Raw genomic sequence first — 9,277 nt, 5'->3', positions numbered from 1 at the left:
CTGTACATATGATCGTAACACCGCCAATGGTTAGATACATATGAAATATAACATTCAGGTTTGCATTATCTGTGTTAAAATGATATAGGCTGTTGAGATTTATAAAAGAACACAGTGAGATTGGATTTGATCCCTCAACATCAGGTTTAAAAGTGTTACACAAAAGAAAGCACACATTAAATATCGGTCAGCACCTTACCAGTATATGTGTATCCATGTAAACTGTAATTATTTGATATTATGATCCAAATGCTCAATTATCTACTTATGTCCTTATCACGGAGACTAATAAAGTAGACGCTAGTTTAGTTTATAGAGTTTAAGAGAAAACAAACTGTTTAATGACAGCCTGTTTCTTGTAATACAAAGGAAAAGTGGTTCTTTAAATTAACGTTATTAAAACGGTGAGAGGATAATTAACTGCTAAATAAGTTCTACTTTATAATGACTTGCGATCCTCTTGTATTTGCTTTTAAATAATTATCTAATAGTTAAGTTAGTCAGTAAACATCTGGCCTATGCTTTTGTATTAGTTGGAATTGGTACCTTTATTTAAAACCTGATCAATATGTAAGTGATTAACAACGCTTTCTTGGCGAGTTGTAAATCAAAAGATACTTCTGCTCTTTCATGTGGTGTTCACTGTGTGAGCATAAGTGCAGTGGTGGCGTGTGGGCGGCACATGTCTGTTGTATTCAAAGAGAACAGAGGAAGTATTGAAAAGCTGCATTTCAACGCAGCATTACTGAAGACTGGAAACTTGGGCACGGTTAATAGTAGAAGTGAGTACATTTTAATATTCTAAATAAACTTGTGTATTTTGGATTGTGAACTCTTGTCTCAAGAGCTAACCCATATTGACATGTTGTAGTGGTGACAGATGATTTTATTACCACAGATATTGGGTTAATTGTTACAGCAGTCGTGCATTTAAAGGTACAAAAAGCGGTCTCTTTTCATCAGTGTTGGTGTTCAAAAAAGTTTTATTTCTTCTGAGTTACAACTTAGCCTGCGTTATACATGTGAGGTATATGAGTCAGTAGCTCATAGTTTATGTATTTAATATGCGTGTATTTTGTACATGTGTGATATTTATTGAGGAGTACGGTTTAAGCACTAATGGTTGCAGAGTGCACGGCAATAATTATCCCCTCCAGTCTCCCTGTTGATAGACATTATTATTTTTCATATTCGATCTGAATATACACCAAGGGGAATGAATATTAGCTCTCCCTCAATTATCACCACAATTTAAAATCATGAAAACATTGGGATCATTAAAAAAAAAATGCATGACTAGTTATTACCTCTGATTTTTCTGAGGTAATAACTAGGTAATAACTTTGTCATAGGGCAAGTGTAGACTGTATAATGTTTCCAACTGGGGATGTGGAACAAAATAGAACCAAACACAAATATTATCAGTTGTCTGGCCTCCCAAACGTGCTCGGTGTAATAGATTGCACACTTGCAATATCCCCAGATTCAAGGAATGAAAACATCATCAATCTTTAACTGTGCAAGTTTTATATGATGCTCAATGTATTATCACGGATGTACTGTAGTTGCCAAGTACCCTGGCTCATGCCACGACTCATTTATCGTGGAGAACAGTGCCTTGTTCAAAAAATTCAAACGGGCTTATAAGTGGAGGCTGGCTAATTTTAGAATATATACATAATTAACATATGACCATTCAAAAACATATGTAACAAACGCATATTAATGTTTAACATTTTTATTATGATTTTTCACCAACATACATAAACATTCAGATAATGCATGTAAATATGAATATTAGTATTGCACCAGAGAATACATTGTGATATTGAAATAAATTAAGGATTGTTCTTTATAGGCACATATTATTATTATTATTATTATTATTATTATTATTATTATTATTATTATTATTATTATTATTATTATTATTGTTTAGTCATTTGCAGATGCTTTTATCTAAGGCGACTTGTAGAGACTAGGGGGTTCTTCACAACCTTAGGTCCCAGAAACTTTTTTGGACTTATTTATTTTACCTTTTTATGGAAGAGGTTGCTTTTATTTTTTCGGTTATATTCAATTCAATTCTATTCAAAACTTTGTTTAACCAGGTAAAGACATTGAGAACAAGTTCTCATTTAAAATGCCGACCTGGCCAAGCGGCAACATAAATACAACAAACAACAATACATAGACAGTTAGAGACATTACAGCAATATGAAGTCAATAAAATAAAAAATAAAAACCTAATAAAATCAGCATCTGCTTTCACAAGCACATGAAACAGGGAAAAGAGCTTCACGTCTAGAAAAGAAAGCACCCTCTGAGATAAAACCAGGGAGTTTAAGCCTTGATTGTAACTCATTCCAATCGTGAGCAGCTGCATATTGGAATGAGTTATGCCCAACAGCAGTAAAAACACGAGGGACAATTAAACCAATCAAATTGCTGAATCGAAGGTTGTAATAGAGGGGTGATTTCCCGATTAGGGTTTGTGACAGGGTGACTGAGCGGTGACGTCACGGCAGAAGCAGGGACGGGAAAACACTGACACCAGGCATTGCAGTTCAAAAGAAAGAATCGGCTGGCCGTCGTTTTTATTAACAAATCACAAAAATAAATCAAATATTTTAACAAAAAGAACACGTGCTCACAGAGCAAAATAAATAGTTAAACAAAACAAATCTCGAACACCAAATAATAAAAAATACAGGTCAGGCTGGGCTGTAGCCTTCACTGTTCCTGTATCGCTCTTTTTTTAAGTTTCATTTTTGCTCTTCTCAGTTCTCTCCACTCTCGCTCACTCTCTCCTTCCAACACCCACCCCAAACATGGAGAGCTGCAGGCTTTTTATACCGTGGCCGAGGGGTTTAACTAGCTGGCAATTCTCTCATTAACCCTCGGCCACAGTCTGCACAGGTAGCATGACTGCCAGCTAATTCAATAATCGCCAGCTGACAGTCACGCATTTCCACGAGGAAACGCTGTAAATACATTTTTAAATAAATACAACAAAACAACCGGCGCTTCGCCGTCATATAAATACAATAAAACAAATAAAGAATACAAAATAACACAGGGGCGGAGGGGGACCCCGTTCTAAAATAAAACAAACAAATCAATGTACAGGGCTGCTCGTCCTGTTACAGGGTTTTATAGTTCAGTCTCAACCCAGTTTCTCATATACTTGTATTGTTGGAGAATCTAAGCTGTGGTTCGCACCTTTATCACGTTTCTCCCCGACCCTAAGCACTTGTTGCACTTGTATCTGTCAATCAGATGTGGGTGCTATTCTCATACGCCTTTAGACAAGTGTGATTTTGCAAGAGTCGTAAGCAATGTTTGAATAGGAATTCACTTTTGTAGCACCCGGGAGGGGCACTGGTTCTTTCTGATCAGTTAGAGATCAGTCAGGCAGAATACCAGAAGGAAATAAACTAAGACCACAACAATATTCAGGGCAATGAACATCATTTTATTAAACACAGGTGGTTAACTATATTGAACAAATAGGACAAGTCTAGATTACACAGTCACGGCATGGGGTTTGCACTATTCAATAAAAAACAATAGATAGTTAATTATAATAAACAAACAAAGTGCAGTGCTGCTCAATACGATCGAAGAGACAGGGCTTACTAAGAACAACAATAAAACCAATACTTTAAAGCACCCTGTCTCCAGCACTCCTCCAAAATCCCTAATGCCTTTTAAAAATACTAAGTCTAAAATAGTTAAACACACACACACGACACGGAGGGAGACAGGAAGCACAGCAGGAGCCTTGCTCTAAATGTCAGCGGCTGTTTCATTAATTTTTCTCCCAACCCATCACCGAACACAAACAACTGTAATTCCTTCTCTGCTCCTGCTGACTGTGCGTCCAACCTCCACTCCAGACAAACCCGGGTTCACATCCATGACACAATCCAATCTCTCGAATAGATGAAATCAGAAACTTTTATACCAGGTGCTCAGCTTCTTCAAATTACACCTATGCGGGCTGAGAACAGGAGAACATCAATGTGCCAGTGGGATCAGTGCAAAATCTACAGAAAGTAATGTGCCAAAAATAAACTTGTGCCACAAGAAGGTTACAACTATTTATTAGTATTACAAATGAAGAATTATTGGACCACAAATATAAATATACAGAAATAATCGCTTCTAAGGAAATGTGCCAGACAAAGGGCTCCTGTAATGACAGTATGTGGGAAACGGGAGCCAGGTATAAAGGTCCGCCTGTATATCTGTGCGCATCAGAAATCCAATACCTATTCAAACCTAAGCAGAATGTGTTCTTGCCACAAGGTGGTGCTAGTAACTAGTAGATATTTCCAACGCACAGTGATACTCCAAGCTCTACATCCAGACACAATGACTGTTACTGGATGTGTATTATTAAACAAAATTAAATTAAATCATCAAAATAATCCAATTAGCACGTTTGTTTTAGTGCAATACAGACCATTGACTGGTATCTTTTGAAAGGAGTAAAACACCCGTTAATGTGAAAAAACTTAAACCAAACTGGCATGTATTTCAACTTCTCTTAAGCACTGTCAAGGTGTTTTGTATTTAATTTTGTAAAATGAACATGATTTTTCTAGAATAGAGGTAACACTTTAAAATATGGTTCTGTCTGTTTAACAGTGTAACTTACTGACTGTAGTGCTCATACAGTGATTCCCGAACTTATTTACAGCAAAAACTGGAAAATTAAACTAAAATAAAGTGTCTGAGGCTACTTTATTAAAATCCTCTATTTTGAATAATTAATGACACAATCATCTACAATTCTTGTGTGCTGGTTTATTTATTTATTTCACAACAGATCAGCAGTGTCCCAAGGAGCATTTTGTTCATTATTAAATGAATATGAAACTAACCTCATCACTCCTTATGAGATCCAGCTCTGTGGCTCAGAAGCAAGTCATGCTCTTCTGTTTTGTGGTCAAATAAACTGGTTTTAGAGTCACGACAACCACTTTTTTTCACTTCAATGTCATTGTAAATTAAAGATCAACCTATCAAGACAATGTTCCATCAAATCTAAGCAACCAATGTTCCTCTACTGACTCTCATACATGTTCCCCACAGTAACAGCACAGCAGAGTGTAATAAAGCACACTGAAAGAATGGCAAAGTACAGGTTAGCATTGTGCAGCACAGAGGGGTATGGTAAAGCAAATTAAAAATATGACAAATCAGGGTAAGCTATTTTTAATGCAGAGGAAAACCAAAGGCAAAGCATCAGAAAAAACTGAAAAATGACCCTAGCCAATGCAGCATTACCTGTGAATCCTACATCAAGAAAGGAGTGAGTGAGATTTGAACCGTGATTGCACGACTCCCCCTACAGCTCTCATCTATGTATGTATATTTGTATGTATGTATGTAGTGGGATTTTTCATTTACTAATTTAGAGTTACCACAAGTGTAGAAGGGGCAGAGATAACAAGTGCACCATCTAGTGGTCATTTCTAAAACTACCTCACTTCAGTAGTTAAAGGGACTCTCTTCCCCATAGGGTGCCACTGTAATAACTTGGCATATCAGCCTATTGGATTGAAGTAGGCCTGACAAATTAGATAATTAAATAGAACACACATGATAGGTCAGGCTGAATTATTTTCACTGCTATCATGGATTTCACGGTTTATGTGAAATGTATCCATTGCTGTGAAAATGTCTGAAAGAATAGTGTAAATATACATGTGTTTTATTGCTTAAAAAATTCAGCAAACGTTTGTCTTATTCCTGCACTACCTGTTACACTGCATTTAGAAACCTGGCAGCCAGTTTAGTTTGCTTCTGGTAAATGATTGAACACACATTGCACATAACTGCAGGATTTCTTTAACATGTCTTCAACTAAAAAGTCACCAGCTGCATCAAAGATCAAAAATATTTCTGCTAAAGATTGCTCTGTCCAATACAAGGGGACATTTCACATGTCATTTTTAAATGTATTTATGTTTTTATTTTGTTTGATAATTCACTGCTAGTGAAAATAGAATGTCTTTAAAAAGGTGGAAAAAAACTATATATTCTTGAATTTAGCATTTACTGTTTTTAAGGTAAGCAATTCAATATTTTAGGAACATTTGTTGTATATAATTCTAGAGACAATTCTTAACCATTGCTTACGACTCTTTAGCACCTCTTAAAATACGTTGTTTTATACTGTGCAATGCCGTGAAATAAGCAATTTTTACAGTACAGAAATACAGCACAATAGGATATCAAACAAGCAAAGAAAATGTGATAATCCGACATCCGCCTATCCTTGCTTTTGATATCAGGCATCCAACTATTGCTTGAAATTGGAGTATCTCTTTAATTTCCTTCCATGAACAGCTGTTTTCACATGTCTGTACCTACCTACACTATCATGCAGACAATATTCTTTTTCACACTTGAGCAAAGTTGATCCGGGACTTATTAATGCAGCCTTGCTCACACTACAAACAGATTGAACACTGTTCTTTTATTCTTCAGTGTAGACACACTAGCACTGGCATGACTCTGCAGTTCTTTGTTATGCTTGTGTGTAATATCTTTATGTACATGACACATGCACGATTAAAAAAGTAAGTTGCATTCATTTTTAAGTGGCTAAGTTTTTTTACGCACATTAATGCAGGGTAAAATTACTCGAATCTACCCCGGGAATTGGATTAGTTAGTCCAGTAGTCAGCCACACTCAAAGACACATTAAGATAAGTGTGAACAAAACAGGTTGCGAGTCTTGCTTCAGTGCACACACAACACTCTGAAGTCCCTGTGTGAAAATGGGATAATGTATCTGCACTAGATTTTCTGGCTGCTTATAAAATAAATGCCGTTTTCTTGGTAAAGTAACTGGGTTCAGATGATACATTAAACTGACATTTGACTGAATTGGACTAGATAATGTCTCATTACACTCAAATTGATAAATTGAACATAAAGCGAAATGCAGTTTGTAATACATGCCATATGCTGGGCTGTTTTTGACTAAAAGTGACTTCATCAAATTCCTCCGATTTTGAAACTGTTCAATCTTCTAAACTGTATTTAAGGGATAACAGAAGTGTCACAATGTTGCTGAGTCCGCTTGCTTGTCTCTATTATACTACATGTGGTGACGTTGAATGTTAGGGTTCAAACTGGAATGCAAACGGAAGTTCAGCTGTGAGTGGCTGAGGCTGTTAGAGCAGGCTGTGTCACCATAAAGCCAACATTCTGACACTGTGTCTTGCTGTTTCAAAGTTATGGAAGCTGTGGGTTGGAGTTCACACTGAAATGTAACATCCCAACATGATACCTAATGCTTAAGTTGGTTATGAGCAGATCAGTCAGTTCATAGCTACATAACCCCACTGTTCTGCTTGACTGAAGTGAATGGAAGCGATAATCATCTTGCAGTATTTTGGTATGGGTATGGAATGGGCTACCTAGTCATGCTGTGAGACAGAATCACTTGGATCCTTTAAGACCCGACTTGACAAAGTTGTAATTTACAGTCGTGGCAGGGGATGAATGTTACTAACATCTTACTTCCATCTTGTAGGAATCATCTCATCATTGGAACAGAAGACTTCAACAAAAGGGTTCCAAAATCAAAAAAAGCTAGGTCTGCATATTGAATACATTCAAGAGAAGGATAAATATGGGTGGCAGTGGTCCTAGTAAAGAATATGTTAAAGTATATCATTGTTGCAGATGCAGCTGTCAAATCACTGGTGATTATGGCACATACGGCAATGCAGTTTACTGCCGACCATGTCATAATACTGAAACAGCAGAAAGGGCAAGTGCAGAAGCGAAAAGACAAAATGAGGAAATGGAAATCCAAAAGCAACAACGAGCAAGACAAAAGGAGATGGAGGAAAGACAACGCATACAAGGAGAAGCACGAAAAAGAAAGCTGGAAAAAGAAAACGCAGCAATGATAACTGCTCAGTAAAGTGCTGTGAGCTTCACATTCCTTCAGCGTTATTTGAAGGATGAGAATCACAGTTTGTGCTCCACAGTCTTGAACCCTTCAATACAGAGCAGGCTTCTTAAGCTCTGCATAGAGACACATGCATTATTCCTGGTATCATATGAATTTGCAGCTTCTTCTGATGTCTTGATAACCCACACAATTAAAACTAAAGGATTACAGTTCTTGTGTTGTATTAAATAATGAATGTTGATAAACTGTTCACAATGAGCCGATGCTAAGATGCTTTTTTTTACTCTACTTAGACAACACAATGTTGATTTTAAAAAGCTTCAACACATAACTGCTGCATGCAAATAAAGAGCTCATACATGTAATTGTTTCTGGCTATTTCTGTAAGCGCATTGCTTTGACAATGGTGGACGGTTATCACAGTGCTAAATGTACTGTGCATAGAGCCCGATGTGTTTTATTATCAGCATCATTGTCTTCATACTGATACTAATAAATTTTGTCAAGGAAATGATTCAATTGTTTATTAAGATAGAGAAGCTGTTTTACCAGAGTGGGCACTTCTCTCCTAGTCTATACACATTGCATACATTTAGTTTAAGAAATTAATTATATAAAATAGGAGGCACTTTTTTACACAGAGAATTGCGAGGGTCTGGAACCAACTCCCCAGTAATGTTGTTGAAGCTGACACCCTGGGATCCTTCAAGAAGCTGCTTGATGAGATTCTGGGATCAATAAGCTACTAACAACCAAACAAGCAAGATGGGCTGAATGGCCTCCTCTCGTTTGTAAACTTTGTCATGTTCTTATGTTCTAAAAGGGTGCCAGGCTTCAGGCTGTCTTTGCTGTTTTGGGTAACAACTACATAACTACATACAGGGCTAAAACATAAGCTAACACACGACTACTTTCAAAACTTACAAAGACAAGATTGTCTTTAAAATGACTATTTGGTTAAACAAAGCTTTACAATTAAACACAATGTTGTTGCTTATGTCTGCCAGCAAGCCTTCTTTACCGCTGATCTGTCTTTTAAACAGCTCAGTCAATTGTCTTAAGGAATAGCAGCTGGTAACTGACCAATCAGCAGTCCTCCTGGCTGATATTGTGCACATGGCAAGTAGCAGATCATTAAGTATCTAAATCAAGGGCCACAGCTAACACTTTCCTGGGTCCAGGTAACAGACACACTGCAAAACCAAAACTAGCAGCTTACACGACTCAGAAAATGATTTAAAGAGTGTTCTGTTCATTGCTAGCTAGTCCAGGTGTATTTCTGGTTATTCTTTTCCCAGGGGAAGATGTTACACTGCAATACATATAGAGAAGGTC

The 9,277-nt window shown here is 36.9% G+C and overlaps 1 long non-coding RNA gene across 1 annotated transcript; it reads left to right on the top strand.

Moving 5' to 3' along the window:
- The first annotated feature begins 693 nt into the window (after positions 1-693).
- On the top strand, positions 694-8,307 carry LOC117432501 (uncharacterized). Its single transcript, XR_004548805.2, has 2 exons — positions 694-782; positions 7,556-8,307. It is a non-coding gene; the product is annotated as an uncharacterized LOC117432501 (long non-coding RNA).
- The last annotated feature ends 970 nt before the right edge of the window (positions 8,308-9,277 follow it).

Source organism: Acipenser ruthenus, chromosome 52 (genome assembly GCF_902713425.1).
Source record: "Acipenser ruthenus chromosome 52, fAciRut3.2 maternal haplotype, whole genome shotgun sequence".
Lineage (NCBI taxonomy): Eukaryota > Metazoa > Chordata > Actinopteri > Acipenseriformes > Acipenseridae > Acipenser > Acipenser ruthenus.
Note: the sequence above shows the minus strand (reverse complement) of the source record. Positions and strands in the feature narration are given on the sequence as shown.